The 19,806-nt window shown below is 42.6% G+C and overlaps 1 long non-coding RNA gene across 1 annotated transcript; it reads left to right on the forward strand.

Moving 5' to 3' along the window:
• The first annotated feature begins 846 nt into the window (after positions 1-846).
• Positions 847-9,134, forward strand: LOC117519618. Its single transcript, XR_004563376.1, has 4 exons — positions 847-1,291; positions 2,927-2,932; positions 8,241-8,247; positions 9,124-9,134. It is a non-coding gene; the product is annotated as an uncharacterized LOC117519618 (long non-coding RNA).
• The last annotated feature ends 10,672 nt before the right edge of the window (positions 9,135-19,806 follow it).

The following is a 19,806-nucleotide window of genomic DNA, read 5'->3' on the forward strand; positions in this document are numbered from 1 at the left end:
GCCTCTGCTTCTCTACAGTGCTGTTCTTTGTCTCCGTTATTTCGTGTTAAAATAATCATGGACCAAAGGTACTGAATTGGAATAGTGCAGGCCTGGATGATATGTTACAATCGTAGACTGTATATTTACTGGACAAAGCCTGCGTAACATCATCCAGATGATTTCTGTAGAGACCTAGAACAGCTGATATGAAGCCCATATCTTGGCGTCGCCATGTTGGCAGCAGCAGCAACACAATTCACGATGAAGGAGTGGAGCGCAGCTTTGTGACGAAAGAAGCCTGACCATGTCCCTCTCTTCGAGTCCGAACCACCTAAGGTAACAGGCTAAGTTCGGGTGTTTATCAGATCGTATTTTGGGGGACTGTGGGACGGATCCAAAAACATTTGTTTAGAATTTTGTCATTGTGACTGAAACAAAAACATATCTGCTGATAATACATCAAGAATGGCCCCTTCCCACATAACACGACTGAGGCTGAATGGCACACAAAGGAAGATTCGAATGCCACTTCTGAAAAATCTGAGCCGCCTCAAACAACTATGTAAAAGAAACATTATGCGAGCAGCATATACAGTATGCTAGCAGGAAATTGTTTGCCGGTAATTGTTTTTTTGTGTAACTTGCAGTTACAGCTGAATGTAACTGAGTGCACATTTTAAACTATCAGGCAGCAAGATGAGGCAGCAGTTAGCCTCACAACAAGAAGGTTATGTTTCACTTCTACCAAAGCTCAGTTTCTTTCGGTGTGTGGTTTCTATGTTCTCACTGTATTTGAGTTTCCTCTCAACAATCTGGTAACTTGCATTCTGCTGGCTAATTTAGTGTATAAGTGACAGTTCCTCATCAGTGTTGCCAACTTAGCAACTTTGCCGCTAAATGTAGCGACTATTCAGACCCTTCAAGCAACTTTTTTTCGAAACAGCGACTAGTGAGAAATCTAGCAACTTTTCCTGGTGTTATTGGAGACTTTTGGAGACTGATGTGAAAGCATGTATTTCTCTTCAATGAGCAGCAGGTGCCTTTGTGGGACTGGAGCCCTCCCCCTTCCAAAGCACATAGATCACTCACCTCCTCCGCTCGCACAGAAAAGGAGACAGACAACTAGCAGCGAGGTACTCCATTTCATTGGTTGAGAGCTCTTTGCACTGAGCACTTCTGATTGGCTCACACAGACACAAAACAAGCTGGTTCCCACCTCCGTCTTTGCAACTGTGTATGTTTACTTTTCGCCATATAAAATTCTATTCGTAAATTGTTTTTAGCCCGAGTCTTAAATGTTTTTTCACCGGTGTCGCCAACTAAACGGCCCCCTCTAAAAATTGGTCCGCCCTGCCTTCACTGCGCATGTATCTCAGACTGACTCTCTACACCCAAAACGGTCAAAGGGAGTAATGGTATTATTAATCATCAGATGACAAATTAAAACCTCTTAAACCATTCTAAAGTCAGTTTAAGCAGAACCAAGGCGATAATCGCTTCATTGCACTACTGACGCCCCGAAATGACATAGGCGCAGCACCACATCAGTCTCACATGTGCTGCTGTGGTGATCTGATTGGTTCCCCCATCTTTTATTAAGAAACAATGCTGAATTTAGGTGGAAATGATTGTTGTACAAAAGCTTCAGATATCTGTCGCTGAGATAGATGATGACTCGAGAGCAGTTTAAAGCACAAACAAGGTGATAATCAGTGAATCGCTGCACAAGCTCAGAAATGACACTGCTGACACACCAAAATGACGCATACGCAGTGAAGGCAGGGCGGACTGATTTTTAAGGGGAGCTGTTCGGTTGGTGACACCGGCATGCAAAAGAACAGCAAATAATTGTCCCAATTGCCTGTGTGGCACATCAGAGGTCAAATTTCTGGGTAGACTTTTTTTTTGGTCAAAAATCACTGCACTAAATATCAGACTTAAGGAAGCTAAAGTAAACAAACAAACAAACAAACAAAAAAACAAGTAACTCCGCTAGAGTGTCACTTTTGGGTCACGTTTGATATTTCCAAGCCCAAGAATCAACAGAAGAAAGTTCATTTATAGTTCTAAACATATTTAGGGTGTTTTTAGTCACTTTTGGTCCCTCCCACTATGTTATTCCTCTCCTACAGTGTCATTAACAATTACATGCACTTCAAATTATACAAATAAGTTGATAACATCATTTAGTGACTTCTAGCGACTTTTAGGACAACTGATAGCGACTTTCCTTAGGGCTCTTTCACACATATTGCGAAGTTTGGATGAAGTGCACACTTAATGCGCATGACGCAGGAATCATGTGTAAACCATGTAATGTCGTCCCTGTCAGCAACGCCTTGTACTCTTGTTGCTACAACTATGTGCACACACAAACACCTGAAAGACAAAGTGTGCACTGTGCGAACCCATCCAGGTGACATGCACAAACACCTAACACCACTTGCATGGCACTTAGAAAATGTGTGGCCAGTCGCACTCTTGGCACGACAAGAGACTGCAGACAATCACTGTCATACTGCTGTGAAATCTGTCTACGTTTCCCACGAAGATGACTTTGCAAACACACACTGACACGTGGGTGTGTGCGCTCCACTCACGGGAGGCGTGGCTTCCGACAGAAGCAACTGTGGTGATCTGTCATTCTGGACATTCCAGCTACACAACACCTACTGTGTTTGGACAGTCATGGACTAACACCTGTCCACTGTGAGCCGTGTGTGTCTGATTGCTGTATTTATGTGGAAATAAATACAAACATATATCGCCGTGGTGGCGACAAGCTGCAGCAAGCGAGCGAAGTGCACAGAGCGGACACTGACAGCCCCCCAGGTTGAAACGGACCATCAGATTAGAACACACAGCGGGTGATCTGACCGTCACGTCACCCACGTGAGCTGTTCCATATGACACGGTGTATGTGCTGTGGCGCACTGTCCACAAGACACACGTGTCAGGCAGAACACGGGCGCGGCCAACTGGAGGCACCTGACCAGTAGATGTGGACATGATCAGAGCACACTGCTTCTCATTCATGTCATTTCATGACTGTATGTCAGTGACCATGGATCATCACCAGAGGAACAGACAGATCATATTTGTATTGCTCACTTGATAAATGCCGTGTTTTTATATGCTGTGCGATTTAAATTTCTTTTGTAAAACTTCCATGTCCTTCCTGATGTGAGGCAGCTTCCCACAACTTTCATAAAACACCTCCATGGCTCAGTGGCAAAGTCTCTGACTGGGAGTCAAAGGTTTTGAAAGGTGCGAGTTCGCGTCCCGGGTGGTGTATTTTTTTCTTTTAGTTTTTTTTAATTATTCCACATAAGCAGCGCGATGTGGTACCACACATACAGGCTGGTTTTTATTATTTTATTTATTCCACATAAGTGGTGTGATGTGGTTCCACACGTATCAGCTGGTTTTTATTTCTTCCACATAAGCGACGCCATGTGCTGCACCTGGCACTGTTCCTGCTCGACGAACACCGGCGCGTGCATGAACTCTCGCACCAGGTTCGTGCATGCCTGCAAATCGATGCAATGTTTTGTGCGCTCAATTCAAACTGTTTTGCGCTGTTTCCCCGTTTTTGTCCAAACTTCGCACTATGTGTGAAGGGGCCCTTACTGAGGAATTGGCAACTGTGCTCCTCATCAGCAATTGACTTGTAATGTCTCAGTGGACAGCAACACCAGGCAGTGGCTAGGAGGCTAACATAAATGGCTAACTGTATAACTGGTCTTCTTAAAAAGACTTATTTACATTTAGTGATGTAAACATGCACATCTTTACCCCCGTAGTGATCCTCTCCATGCTACCAGACACTTCTAATGATGTATTTGCCTGTTTAGTGGTTTACTCTGAGTGTTTTTAGCTTGGCCTGTGCCTTTACATTAATTAGCTGGTTAACCTGTGATGGTGTTTTTGGTCTAGTTACTGAAATACACCTTACAATACACTCAGACACATCATCATTATACCCAGGGACACCAAGTGTTTCAGTTTCTCAGAGCATCATGCACACTCACTCAGTCGACCCCACTAGGTATGATTAGAATCCCATCACCTCTCCATGGTTCACTCCCTCTTGACCACAGCCATGTTGAGGCCTTCTTTGCTTTCTCAGTGCTGTGCTTGATGGCCAGTCTTTTGTGGAATCCTGTTAAACACAAAAAATGTTATGCCCTGCAAAGGAACCACCCAGGAAATTCTCTACAGCCAACTTCAATAGGCAGGCACCATGTCCTAGACCCTTATCTATGGCAGTCTTCTGCCAGGTCAGCATACCTAGCTCCATGCAGTCCCCCGAGTGAAGTGTGAGCTTGAGATTGTCTCTGGTGTCTGTGTGGTCATTGTGATGGACTCTGGGAAAAGTTGTTGCCTCCCCAGGTGGACCATCAGCTGCCATCCATCACTAGCTGACCATCACCTGCTGATCTGGTCTCTCTCCAGCCTTAATAAAGAGGATGGTCTGTTTTGTTGGTTTGTGATGCTGAGAGCAGGCAATAGCTGAGCACAAGGACTGGGCAATTTGTCTTCAGTGTAAATGATAGCAACTGTCTCCCAGGGCTTTCAGGCAGCGGCTGAGGATGTACTGCAGAGTCCCCACCCCAGAACACAAGAACCAAACACAAGTCCCAGCTTTGTCCCAGCAGTAAAGATTCAAAGTTGGGAGCACTTCATACACAGACTGGACCAGGAACTGAATATGATGACGTTCAGCTTACTATATGTTGGACCAAGCTACCGTACAGTCCATTGCCTGGTCCTCATGTGTCCAAGCTCCCTGTTGCCACATCCCCACTGCTCTGGTGGCACACTCCTACTCCATGCCTGCCTCCATTTCCTACTTGACTAACTGATGCTTGGCTTTTCACTGCTACTGGTCAAGCCAGAACCCCAGCTCTTCCAGACACCATCTGGCCCACGAGCAGCAGGTACCTAAATCAATATTGCACCGATTAATTTTGTTTTTGTCCCGAGTGAAAAGATGACTACCAAAACATCTAAAAATAGAGTAAGGCTGCACAATCCCAGAATTCTCTTTTTAAAGTTTGTGTTTTTGGATATTCAGTATGTGTACACACTGTATCTGTAGCCAGAGGCAAAGCAGAAAGGAAGAACTGGATTGACATTAGAGGTCAACAACACCTGATGCAGTTACAGGCACATTTTTACAAGCATTACATCTGCTCACTCATAACCAATCTCTGTTTATGTAATCACAGAAACAACGCCGTTTCAAGCGAAGAGGGACTTCGACAACCTGATTACCGGCTGCCTACCTGGCTGGCTCGAGCAGATGTGGGAACAGCAGCACCAATAATGCAGTCTAGGCAGCAGGAGCTCAGAGGGAGTATCCATTTAGCAGTGACCAGCCTCGGCCGGCGCTGATTCCTCCGTAATAGGCTTTGGGCTTGGCTCCCACCGGAGAGTTTGGTTGACAATCTGACAAAGTTATCTCAAGATAAATGGGTTATGGGTCGGAGGCGGCAGGAGGGGAGAGAGGGTGACTTCTCTGTCTGTGATGTTTTGATGGAGGATGTGTTTAGCCGCGAGCGCCGGCGCTCGCAGTCCCTTCAGGTAGATTGACTTTGGCTGCACCTGCATGTGCATCTATTGGTACATCTGATAGGTTTATTAAGGAGATTTGCAAAGACAGAATAACAGATCGCCCGTGAAAGCGCCACCAGCACGCCTGGAGAAACCTGAGGCTAAGATCACAAGTTCAACATTTTAGATGGACAACGTTGATAGGCTTAAATAAGCAAACGCTCTGTATCAGCGCAAATAATAAACCATTTATGTAATAACAAGGCCTGTCCTTCACTTAGTTGTTCTCCCTTGCTTAAGTACACCATACAGGAGAGCACCTATCACCAGACCAGGCCTCTTTCTACCCTTTAATTCCACAGATAAACAGACTTTTCTATGATCCTGTCAGGCCATGTTATCTAAACTACAGGTCAACCCGTCTGCAACCCAAGCAAATTAGACTCCTAAATGTCAAAATAGCCTCTGGAATTAACTTAATAAAGAGTAGCTAAGAGTACACAGGACAAGACAGACACAAAGACAAACATATAGTTGTGACGCATTCGGCATGCATTTGACTGCTCTGAAACATGCACATTTGAAATGGGCTGTGAAATCTGTCAGCCATTATTTCCAGTCACTCTTTAATGTAGTTCAATGTTGTACTAACAGAGTAACTGAATTCTAATTGACTGTATTTAATGTTATTAAAAAATGTGAATCTCAACTTTTAGACATTTTCCCCTGTGATTTGCAGGGTAAACAAGCGTAGGATTAATGCAATTTTGCTCTCACTGCCTCAGTGCAAACTTTCCTTAAAGTTACTGTGTGTAGGATTTACAGTGCACCCAGAAAGTATTCACAGCGCTTCACTTTTTCCACATTTTGTTGTGTTACATCCTTATTCCAAAATGGATGAAATTCATTTTTTCTTCAAACTTCTACACACAATACCCCATAATGACAATATGAACAAAAGTTTTGTGGAATTTTTTTGCAAATGTATTTAAAAAAAAAATAAACTAAGAAATCACATGTACGTAAGTATTCACAGCCTTTGCCGTGAAGCTCAAAATAGAGCTCAGGTGCCTCCTGTTTCCACTGATGATCCTTGAGATGTTTTTACAGCTTGATTTACCCCACTTGGGGTAAATTAAGTAGATTGGACATGATTTGGAAAGACAGACACCTGTTTACATATAAGGTCCCACAGTTGACAGTGCATGTCAGAGCACAAACCATGCATAAAGTCAACAGAATTGTCTGCAGACCTCTGGGACAGGATTGTCTCGAAGCACAAATCTGGGGAAGGGTACAGAAACATTTCTGCTGCTTTGAAGGTCCCAATGAGCACAGTGGCCTCCATCATCCATAAATCGAAGAAGTTCAGATCCACCAGGACTCTTCTTAGAGCCGGCCGCCTGTCTAAACTGCGTGATTGGGGGAGAAGGGCCTTAGTCAGGGAGGTGTCCAAGAACCCGACTGTCACTCAGTCAGAGCCCCAGCATTCCTCTGTGGAGAGAGGAGAACCTTCCAGAAGGACAACTATCTCCGCAGTAATCCACCAATCAGGCCTGTATGGTAGAGTGGCCAGACGGAAGCCACTCCTTAGTAAAAGGCACATGGCAGCCCAGCTGGAGTTTGCCAAAACACACCTGAAGGACTCTCAGACCATGAGAAACAAAATTCCCTGGTCTGATGAGACAAAGATTGAACTCTTTGGTGTGAATGCCAAGCATCTTGTTTGGAGGAAACCGGACACCATCCCTACAGTGAAGCATGGTGGTGGCAGCATCATGCTGTGGGGATGTTTTTCAGTGGCAGGAACTGGGAGACTAGTCAGGACTGAGGGAAAGATGAATGACATCCTGGATGAAAACCTGCTCCAGAGCTCTCTTGACCTCAGATCGGGGTGACGGTTCATCTTTCAGCAGGAAAATGAATCTAAGCACACAGCCAAGATATCAAAGGAGTGGCTTCAGGACAACTGTGAATGTCCTTGAGTGGCCCAGCCAGAGCCCAGACCTGAATCCGATTGAACATCTTTGGAGAGATCTGAAATGGCTGTGCACCGATGCTCCCCATCCAACCTGATGGAGCTTGAGAGATGCTGCAAAGAGGGATGGGCAAAGCGGCCCAAAGATGGGTGCACCAAGCTTGTGGCATCATATTCAAGAAGACTTGAGGCTGTAATTGCTGCCAAAGGTGCATCAACAAAGTATTGAGCAAAGGGTGAGAATACTAATGTACATGTGATTTCTTTGCTTTTTATTTTAATAAATTAAAAATGTTCATGTTCATGTTGTTTTATGGGGTGCTTTGAGTAGAATGAATTTTGATTGGAAAAATGAATTTTCCCAATTTTGAAATAAGGCTGTAACATAACAAAATGTGGAAAAAGTGAAGCACTGTGAATACTTTCCTGATGCACTGTATCCCTGGATGTGGTGAACGAAAGACAGCCGCATTAGATCAGAGCCGTCTGCATCGCTGCTTACCCTCTCTGAGCCTCTATCTGTAGCCTGATATGCACCTCCCAAAAATTGAAACTACACCTCGAAATGACGGAGACCACAAGGGCTGCAGTTGGTAAATTTTCCAGTTTCACTCTTTCCTGTCCAGTCATATTTAAAAACTTTTTGCAGTGCGCACGCCAATTACATTTTGATCATAGATCAAATCAAAGTTCAAAGTTCTTTATTAATAGTCTCCTTTCTGAGAAATTTAGTTTGGTGCATGAGGGGGCTCACCTGCACAGACAATAAAAACAGGACCAGCCTTTACACAGTAAAGGCCACAAAAATAAATATCACTAACAATAAAATAACATAAATAACCTTAAAAATCACTGTAATCAACCCACTATATACTACTAATAGAGAAATAAATAGAGAAATGTTAGAAAGGTGTGCAAATACGACCAACTTTACAACACGGAGTCGAAAACTAGACATTCACTAGTGATTCATGGAAGGAAACTGCACGTAGCATTGGTTTGGAGGTTGATGATTGTATAAAGAAGTGGAGCTCGTTGAGGGACAAATTGGTCAAGATCAAAGGAGTGGGGAAAAAAACAACCAGGAACCACAGACTGCATATACACCAGGAACAGTGCCGGTGCAGGTGTACAGAAAGTCCTGCCTTGTTCTCCACATCGCGCCCCCTACTATTCCAGTGGTAAATTGTATCATGACACCCAACAACGGGGCAATGAACTTCAAAAGGGTCACACCCATGTTGACATGATCACTGCATGGCCACGGAGTTAAAGAGTTGTAGAAGCATAAATCAGGCTTTAGGATTTTAAGGTACCACCCCGCAGCAGACTTAGAAAAAAGAGTGACTCGACCAAATCAATCTTTTTAGTGCACGTAATGCCCAGTGCTTATTTAAGGAGCCATTTATTTTTTTTATTTTTTGCAGACAAAGTTTTGACCCAGCCATTAAATGAAGAAGGCCCCTATTCAAGCCCAGGTGTTTAATCTGGGGAAATATGGTACTTATGAAGCCTTGTTGCTCATCACAGGTTTGTGGTGTCAATTATGGCCACAATTGCTCATTCAAAAAAGTTTAGTGCCCAACTTTACTGCTCCAGGAAAACAGAATCAGAACAGAAACACCAATGTCGAATCAGATATGGGTCTGTCTTTTTTTATTTTACAAAAAAATAGACAGCTAATGTATTGTCAGTTGATTTAAATTTGTCCCAGTTCTCATCTCATCTCATCTTCAACCACTTTTCCGGGTTCGGGTCGCAAGGAATTTGTCCCAGTTTTAGAATGTAATTCAGTTTTCTTACAAAACAGAAATGCACATATTAATGTCAGTAAGACACACGTGTGTGTGTGTGTGTGTGTGTGTGTGTGTGTGTGTGTGTGTGTGTGTGTGTGTGTGTGTGTGTGTGTGTGTGTGTGTGTGCAAAGTTTTTATGTCATGTTTGAATTTTTTTGTTTGTTTTTTGTTTTTGTTTGTTCATTTTTGCTTATTTGTTTGTTTTTTACTCAAGCAAGTAATTATTAATCATGATAGAAATTACATTTAAAAGTTCCAGGTTATACACACACACACTTTTCATATTTATATTCATTTAGAAATATTAAATATTTATCCATTTTTCATTATGTTTCAAATTTTACAAACATATTAACTGTGTCTATGTTTATTATACACTTACAGCCTGCAGATGCTAAAAAGAAATAAGTCTGTGCATTTAATAATGAAACGTTAGTATGTGAAAATATCACTGAGTGTGTGTTCAGGTTTTACAATACAGAGAATAACACCAGGAAATGTTTTTTTTTTTTTTTTTTTCAATCAATAACATTAAGAATGTGGAATATTTAACAGTTCTTAAATTTCATATTACATTAAATAAATAAATGCAGCTGCCACTTTGAGTGTAAAAGAAAGTGCACAGGTTGTATCTGTATCTGTTGTTCCTGCATGTTGTGCAGGAAATGCACAACATGCAGTTAGCTGGAGACATGAAGGCCTGAAAGGATTCATGCACACGACGGAGCTGAAAGGATATTTGTGAGTGTATTCTTCTTTCTCCACCATATTCTGCATCATTATGCATGCAGTTTCACAATCTTCAGTGTGACTTTATTCAGACTCATGCTGTTTTCTAAACATGTTCAATGCCCTAACCCACCCTGACACATGACAGCTGATCACTGATCAATGTTTTGCAGCCTAATCAATTAGCGCTAAACACAGAGGGACAGGTCTAACGGCTGGCCTTGACTGAACAAGCCTTCTCACAGGAGAACAATTGTTCATTACAGGGCTATTTCATGGTGTTCGTCACTTTGCAAGCTTCTGTCTTTCATTCAGCGGTGTGTTGGATGGAGGAATGGCCTGAGGACATATCGTCTGCTCAGATCTTGAATGTTGTCATGCTAGTTCCCAGTGATTTGCCTCATGCGATTCGGGACTTTGAAAAATGGGAAATGTGTTTCACAGACTTGGGAGAGAGGGCTGAATGTGAACATTCTGCAGGAGAAGAATAGATTTATGTTTCAGTTCAATCAGAATCTTAAAGTAGTGTTTTAGACCTTATAGCAGCTTCGATGTTTTATTCCAATCAGGGTTACATCCGGATTTTGGAATTTTTTTAAACGTTGCTGAGAACAATATTCAACAGAAAGAACTGTATTTGGTCCGCGTGCAGCATGCAATATGTTCAACAGCTTTGTTATTCCAAGGAAGCCAAAAGCAATAAGACATGGATACATTCACCAACGTGCTCCGAGTTGAATTATTTACCCGACATTCCAACAATATGTAAAGTATCCAAACTGTCTCAATACAAATCTGCCTGCAACACAGCTCGGTGATTCTCTCCATACTAAACACAGACCTCTGGGCATGACAGCAGCCATACATTATTTCTCCCACACGCGCACACTGACACACACACACGTTCATGACTCGCACATCTAGACGCCGCACACAGCACATAGCACCACATATAACCCCTGATGCATTATTTCTCTAGCCTTCAGTGTGAGAGTCACAGGTGAGTCCCGGGCGCTTTCATCATCGTCTGGCTGTCCGGCTGGCTGGCTGCAGTCTCATCTGTCCCTGGGTTGAAATTGCCAATAAAGAGGGTCTCATATAGATCAACCCTGATGGGGGCCGGCGACCTGTCACACCGACTATGATTCCTAGCTCTCAGAGAGGGGAAGAGGGACAAATAACCCTCTGAATCTCCCTATATCTATCTCGCCTCTCGCCTCCTGCGCTTCTTTCTCAATCACACTCGCACGTCCCTCACCCTTTTTCCGGCAGGCCATAAAGCGCCACGCGAAAGGGATATAGTGGACGCAACTCATAGGAGAGACAAGTGGCAGCCTTAGCTTTTACTTTCCCGCCCCAGAGGTCGTGAATCAAACTAACGGGTTAAAGACGCGAAGATAGGCGAGCGGCATGGACGATCCCAAATGCCCCGCGACCATAAAACGGGTTTTTCCCTTTTAATTTTTTCACAGCAGGCACAAAAATTATTAATGTGTCCCTGAGCAAAGTGCTTTAACAACAACAGGGGTCGGTGCACAACACTTAACAACGTAATCTGACCGCGTTCTCGTGTTACAGAAATGACCAAACGCTGTGTGATGGAGGGAATTTTGCTTTAGTTTAAATTTTGTTTTGCTTTTGGTTTTTTGCAAGTTTGCAGGGCCGAGATTGTGTGGAATGGCTGTATTTTGTTATCACCAGGCAAATGTAACTTCATTAATTTTTCTTTTTATCAAAAAATAACAATTAAAAGGGTAAAAGCTGTTCTCTTTTCTGTGATAAACAGATTTTTAGTTCATTTTTCTTTCAGATACAGTGATTTCACCGCTCCTGTAAGTTCCCTATAATCCCTTTTCCTTTTAATACTTTCTTTCTTTTTTCTATTTTGTAAGTTCATTGTACAGCAGATCCCTGCTGTGGATGCAGCCTGACTCTATTTTGTAGGTTTTGAAAGAGCCACAGTGCTCCCTGCTGGTGAAGAATAGAACAGCAGGCTGCTCACGACTCCTTTGGCTGCAAAGTGTGGCTGCAGTTTTCAGCCAGTATTTAACATGAATATATGTGTGTGTGTGTGTGTGTGTGTGTGTGTGTGTGTGTGTGTGTGTGTGTGTGTGTGTGTGTGCACGCGTGCACACTCCAGCCTCACGTGAGTTCATAACTCCAACAACATGGGACTCTTCATTGTCGACCTCACGGGCACTGCAGGAGCAGTCTCATGATTTTGTCTGATTCATGGAACTAGAGAGAGAAACCTGCACGGCCAGTGGGCAACTTCAATAAAAGACAATCTGACTTTTCAGAAGCTATAATAATCAAGATGCTTCTGCCGTGGTTGTTTGTCTGAGGGGGACACGCATGGCTACGGGTGGAGAAGGAAATTCAGAGCGGTAATTAATAGTCCTAAGTGACTGCGGCTGCTGGATGGGAAGCACGGGGTTTGTTGTTACTGTGAGCTGGTGCCATGTCCTCCAGCGTGTCCCAAAGCCTTGTGGGTTGGAGTGTAAGCAGTGGAGGAGGAAATGAAGAAACTGCCTGTGTTACTCGTTTGTTTGTCTCCGGGGGCCTGTCTTGATCGCCGTCGCCCGTGCCAGTGCGCCTTCCAATGCTAATCTGGTGTCACAAATGTTAAGGGAAAGACATGAAATGCCACAAAAATATCAACATTCCATTCCTGTCAGTGGCTCACCCAGCCCTTTCACCCCCCACCCCCGTAAACTTATTTGAACATACACTCATTTGCATGTGTGATGGAGTCTGGACCAGCTTGTTGTTTTTAGCCTTTGGGTGTCTGTTTCTGCACGAAGCAGCAGGGCGGTTCCTATAATCCCATCACGGTTGTCGTCATGAAGGCTTAAAGGCCTTCACGACCTGGAGGTCTGACATTTCTGGCAGATACCAACTCTCTTCTGCTGTAAGAGCCCACAAAAGATGCTGCAAGTCATGCTGCTGCACAACTGCATCACTGGTCTGGATTACAGTTTTTCTCAAATGCTAAAACACATTTCACAAACGTTTCCTCCATGTCCCCCAATGTCTAAACACAACACCCTTTTCTAAAGCTACACAAACACAACCACACCTTCGCACTTAAAAACTCAAACTTTCACACCAAAAGAGCAGCTCGAAGCTTTCAAAAATGTAAACACTATACACATCATTACACACTACAGCAAAACAATTGAAAACACAATGCTCAATTTGTGAGAAGGTTCTTTGTTTCATAACTGCCAATGCATATTTCTAGAAACTTTACAGTAACGGATCTTCTTAAATCTCTGTACAGGATTAGGCATTTAGATTTGTGAGTTTCATATGAAGAGTATAAATCTATAGAAAATACTGCATGTACACTACTGTAACACAACTCAATGCAAAAACAGAATCTATTGCACACAACAGTACCCTTGAAAACATGTTCAGGGTGTGAAGTTGTTTTATTTACTTTATTCACACCACACACACACACCACAATCACTGTGCGGCATCATGTCGCTGAGCTGCATCGGGCCACATCGCAGGCTATATTCTCTCTTGCCAGGCACCGCGGGAAAAACGCCCTGGAATGGCAAATCCATCCTTGGAAGGCCTCCAGTGGGATGTCAACACAGGCCAGCTCCATTGCCCTTAGGAGGTTCTCTCTAGTGTATGGTTTTCTGTCATAAACCTTCCATCTCCACGATGAGAAGAACTCCTCTATAGGGTTCAGGAAAGGGGAGTAGGGTGGCAGACAGACATTTAAAAAGTGGTTATTGTTGGTGGTGAACCACTCTCTGATTTGGTTTGTTCTGTGGAAGCTGACATTGTCCCAAATGATCACATAAATGGGATGTGCGGGCACAGGATGGTGTTGGTGACGGTCCAGGAGGATGTCTCTTAGCTCCTCTAGGAAGGTGAGGAGACGTTGGGTGTTGTAAGACCCAAGGACAGCATGCCGGTGGACAAGCCCCTCCGAACTCATGGCCGCACTAAGAGTAATATTACCCCCCCGTTGACCAGGAACCTCAGTGATGGCTCTTTGGCCAATGATGTTACGGCCTCTTTGCCTTCATTTCTGCAGGTTGAAGCCAGCCTCATCCAGGAAGAGGTACTCATGAGGTCTGGCCATCGCGTCCAACTGTAATATCCTCTGTGAAAATGTGAAAGTGCACAGGTGTTCAGAACAACAGTCAATCAGGTAGCGCAGTATTGTCCAGAAGTGCTGTAGGCCACTGAGCAACACAGTATGTCCACTAACTGTACTGTGAACATGGATGTATACTTACTTGCACATACTCGTAACGTAGGTCTTTGTGTCGCACAGAGTTGCCCTCAAAGGGAACCCTATAGACCTGTTTCATCCGCATCTTTTGGCGCCGGAGAACTCAGTCTATTGTGGCCAAGCTGACATCTTCAATGCTCTTGAAGTTGACATTATCGGCAATGACTTTGTCTCTGATCTCCCGGAGTCTGATGAGGTTGTTCTCACGAACCATATCCACAATGAGGGTTTCTTGTGCCGCTGTAAATATGGCAACCCTCCCACCTCTATGTGGCATTCTTTCAACTCTAAAGAAAGGAACATGTGTTGTCAATTGACATGTTTTACAATAACAACTGATTTGGAACCAATAGACTACTTTCACAGGCTTGTAAAACTGTATTGTGACGAAGAAAGCAATAGAGTACAATACCTGTTGTGTTGTCTGAATGCCCTGATAATGGTGGCCACGGTGAACCTACTCAGGTTTGGACGGACTCTTAGTCCTGCTTCAGCCATTGTCATGCCATGGACAATGACATGGTCAATGACTGTTGCTTGCATCTCGTCCGTAATGATGGTGTGAGGTTGTCTTGCTCTTCCTCCTGGACATTCTCCTCTCCCTCCTGGACCTTCTCCTCTCCCTTGTTGGCCTGCTCCTCTTCCTCCTCTGATTTGAATTCCTCTTCCTCTTCTGATTTGAACTCCTCTTCCTCGTTGGCCTGCTCCTCTTCCTCCTCTAATTTGAACTCCTCTTCCTCGTTGGCCAGCTCCTCTCCCTCCTCTGACTCGAATTCCTCTTCCCCTGACTCTGCCTTCATCCATTGTGTTTGTTTGGAATCTTCAGCAAACTGTGCCCTCTGAACTTGCTTTTATACATGTGGTCACAGCATTGGCAACATGTGTCTTCAATTTTGAGTCGTGTGTAATGAATGACGCCAGGTGTGTTCATTGTGTTCAAATATTGCTGACTGTGGCAAGCATTTTACATCACATGAGTTCTTTTGCAAGTTGTGTTTTAGCAAGGAAAAATGTGTTTAGATTTATGAGAACGGGGGATTGTGTTTTGTGAATTGTGTCTTCATGTGAAATGTGTTTATGATATTGGCAAATGATGGCTAGATTTAGTACATGTGTTTAGACAACTGGTCATTTGGTTTAGAGGATTGGCTTTTGTGTTTTAGCATTTGAGAAAAACTGTAAAACAAATAAGAAATGGAGAGGCAATTCACAGTTTTTAATTAAGTTACATTTTTTAAACTTAAACTGCAAACGTGTGGAAAGGATGACGACTGTTATTGGTGAAGTGATGGAATGCCTGTTGAAATCTATGGAGGAAGGAAGAAAAATAATTTTCAGTTGCATATACAGAAGACCAGGATCAAAGTTTGAAATACGAGGTCTATTAGACAATAAACCGACCCTTTTATTTTTTTTTTAACTATATGGATTTGAATGACGTGCGATTCCACCAATCATGCTTGAACCCTCGTGCGCATGCGTGTGTTTTTTCACGCGTGTCGGTGACGTCATTTCCCTGTAGGCAGGCCTTGAGTGAGATGTGGTCCCGCCCTCTTGGCTGAATTCCTTTGTTTCACACGCTGCTCCAGATGGCGTGCGTTGCTTTATCAAAATTTTTTCTGGACCTGTGAGTAATATCCGAGTGGATACTATTCGAGAAATTAAGCTGGTTTTCGGTGAAAAGTTTAACGGCTGATGAGAGATTATGGGGTGTTTCTGTCGGTGTAAGGACTTCCCACGGAGCGGGACGTCCTGCAGCGCTTCCAGGCGCCGTCGTCGGCCTGTTTCAACCTGAAAACATCCTAACTTAAGGCTTAATTCACCCAGGACGTCGTGAGAGAACAGAGAAGATTCAGAAGAGGCCGGCATGAGGACTTTATGCGGACATTCCACTGTTTAAGGACATTTTGTAATGAAAGACATGCGCGCAAATTCGCCGAGTCGTTTCCGTGACGACTCGGCAAATCTGTGTGCGCCACGACAGGAAAAACACCTCCGTGTTGACAACCATTTGTAAAATTCAGGCGGCTTTTGATGGCTTTCAACAAGTGAGTAACTGAGAAATTGTTTAACAGCTTGGGCATGTTCCAACTTGCCTGTTAAGGTTTCCAACGGAGGTGTTTTTCCTGTCGCGACCCCCCGCGGTCGGGTCCGGCCCGACATGCGACTCTGCCCGCACGTTCTTTCATTACAAAATGTCCGTTAACAATGGAATGTCCGAATAAACTCCTCATGCCGACTTCTTCTGAAAGTTCTCTGTTCTCTGACGACTTCCTGGGTCAACAGAGCCTGAAATGTGGAAGTTTTCAACTTGAAACGGCGAGACGCTGCCGCCTCGAAGTGCAGATCGCCGTCAGGCACTGTGGGCTGTCCTTACGGCGACACTAACAGACCAAAATCTCTCATCAGCCATTAAAATTTTTACCGAAAACCAGCTGAATTTATCGAATGGCGTCCACTTAGTTGTGCCTTACAGTTTTGAAAAAATTTTGATCAAAGCAGCAGTCTCTGAGCCATTCCTAAACAATGAAAAAAACGACGAGAGGGTGGGCGACTCCTCACTCAAAGACTGCCCACAGGCGAATGACGTAACCGACAGGCGTGACAAAACTCTTGCATGCCCACGAGGGTTCAAGCATGTCTGATGTAATCACACGTGATTCAAATCCATATGGTTTTTGAAAAAATAATAAGGTCGGATACTTTTCTAATAGACCTCGTATTTAACAATAGCATAGAGGAATTATTTACTAACCTAAATCAGAAAGTGGTATTCATTTGTGGAGACCTCAACATAAACTTGTTAAATTTAGATAATCATAAAAATACAAATGATTTCATTGATAACCATGTACAGTAAATCGATTTGACAATTTTTTTTTGAGAAACATCAGTTGCTGACTGAAAGTCAGTATGGATTTAGAAACAACAGATCGCCATCTTTGGCACTGATTGATCTGGTAGAAAAAAAATAACTGACAGCACTGATACAAAAAAAAAATATGCACGGAATATTTCTTGATCTGAAGAAAGCATTTGACACAGTCAATCATGATATATTGATAAGAAAAATGGAAACGTATGGCTTTTGAAGTATTGTTCTGAACTGGTTAAAGAGCTATTTACTTAACAGGCAACAATTTATACAAATAAATCACTATATGTCTAGACTGAAGAATATTACATGTGAAGTACCTCAGGGATCAATTTTAGGTCCTAAAATATTTATTATGTATATCAGTGACATTTGCAAAGTATCAAATATCAATCAATCCAACTTTATTTCAGACACTACTGGTACATATAAAATTAAAAAAAACAACAGACAATATTTAACACTAGCTGAACAACACACTTGAATACTATAGTCCATACAGACACATTCTCCAGTGTCTCCAATAACAAGAGTTGTAGCTGATGCTGCTCTTTTGTGGCATTATTAAAACAACAATTATTTCATTTTTGGAGTCCTCCAGTCGCAATAAAAATTTGTACACAAGATTTCTGATCACAGAATTTAGAGTAGGAACATTATTTTGCACAAACAACTGGCTGGCACTAATCCATTGAGGGACCTTCAGCCAGCATCATTATATGCCACTTGTAACTTCTCCATCTTGGCCTTACTGTAACTGCACCACAAGTGGGCAGTGTACAGTGGTGTACAATAGGCAGTTTGTGTTATTTGCGGATGACACAAATATTTTCTGCTTGAGTGTGAAACTAAATTCCTTGGTGTGATCTTGGACAACAAAATCTGTTGGAAACCACACATTAAGTATGTGCAGGGGAAGTTGCCACAGAGCATTGCTGTCCTGGGGAAACCAAGGCACATATTAAATGTGAAAACTGTATACTTTCAACTGGACTTTAATTTTACCATACTTGTGTTACTGTGTAGAGGTGTGGGGAAATACATACAAAAGTCATACCAGGGTTAAAATTATGGAACAACTTAACAGATCATCAAGGAAAGTAAAAACATCAACCAGTTTTAAAAAGGTATAAAAATGCAAATGTAAAATGAATATAAGACTAAAGAACAAAACGGTAATCTAAGACAGTAATGATGAGTGTAAAAGACAGAATTATTGTGGAATTATGGTTCAAGGTTTTTGTGACTTTTTTTTTACTTGTCATGTTCTTTGTCTTTCTTGTGTGTGTGTGTATGCACACACACACGCACACACACACACACACGCAACACAAGAAAAGGGTGTAAATCTTCTATTGTGAAGATAAAATTGTGTTATACAAAAAAATGTGTCATAATATATTGTAGAAATGGGCTATAAGTTTATACTTCTGCCTGCTCCTTTTCAAACATAAGGTGAAGATGTAAATATTGTAAATATTTACATTTGCTAATGACAGAGTATGTTTAAAATGAATGAATGAAAAAATACTTCATTAAGTGATATGACTGGCCTATTTCTTGTTATTAGTATCATTCCCTGCACTAGTAACAGTAGGACTTTGACAGTGAAAATGTGGACGAGTGGGTGAGTGAGTTTGTCTATCTCAGCCAGATTGTTGACAATTACTCAAAAATCATCTTGTGTCTCATCAAAATAAAAGAACATGTGATGACAGAATCCATTTTGTCTGGTGAACTTTCCTGCTGCCCCTAGTTGCTCAGGATCATCAGACTGCCAAAACCCAGTGCAGTACAGAGTCACACTGGGGTTTGGCTAAAGTTTTACAGTGGATGCTTTTCCTGACAAACCTCCAGTTTTTCATGAAGAAACATGCCCACAGTTCCTGGTGTTCCTAAGTAGTGTCCCAGCAAAGTACTAATCAGGACCTACTCTGTTTCATTTCTGAGATTTGACAGGATCAGGTATACTCAACAAGACATGGGTCCAGCTTAGTGGATGTTGGATAATTTGTCAAAAATTAAAAATAGATGTGTTTGAATTTCACATGTAATTTCAATTTCAATTTATTTTCATTTGTATAGCGCCAAATCACAACAAAGTTGCCTCAAGACTCTTCACACAAGTAAGGAACCTTACCAACCACCAGAGCAAGCACACAGGTCAAAAAACTAAACTGGCAAAAAACTTTGGCGGAGAACTTCTACAAGAGAGAAAAAGCAACAGTCTCACGCCTGCAACAAAACTTGCAAGACAGACCAGAGAACAATACTGCAAAAAAGAAGGAAAACATCGAGTGGAAAGATGGAAACAACACAAAAGAGCCGGACGTTTCCAAGAAGAACTCGAAAAGGAATACATCGACAAAGTTGGATCAATGCAGTGGCTAAAAAATGGAAAACTTGGTTTTGATGGAGAAAGAATTCTGATTGGAGCACAAGATCAGGGACTTCTAACTAATGGCTTCAAAAAAATGGCAGGGATCTCACAAAATGATAAATGCCGATTCTGTCATACAGCTGTTGAGAGTGTAAACCATCTAACATCAGCATGCCAGATCCTCATGGCAGATGGGCATTATACATCCAGACATAACAAGATCTGTCAATATCTCCAGTGGAAGATCTGCAA

The sequence above is a fragment of the Thalassophryne amazonica genome, chromosome 1, assembly GCF_902500255.1.
Source record: "Thalassophryne amazonica chromosome 1, fThaAma1.1, whole genome shotgun sequence".
Taxonomy (NCBI): Eukaryota; Metazoa; Chordata; class Actinopteri; order Batrachoidiformes; family Batrachoididae; genus Thalassophryne; species Thalassophryne amazonica.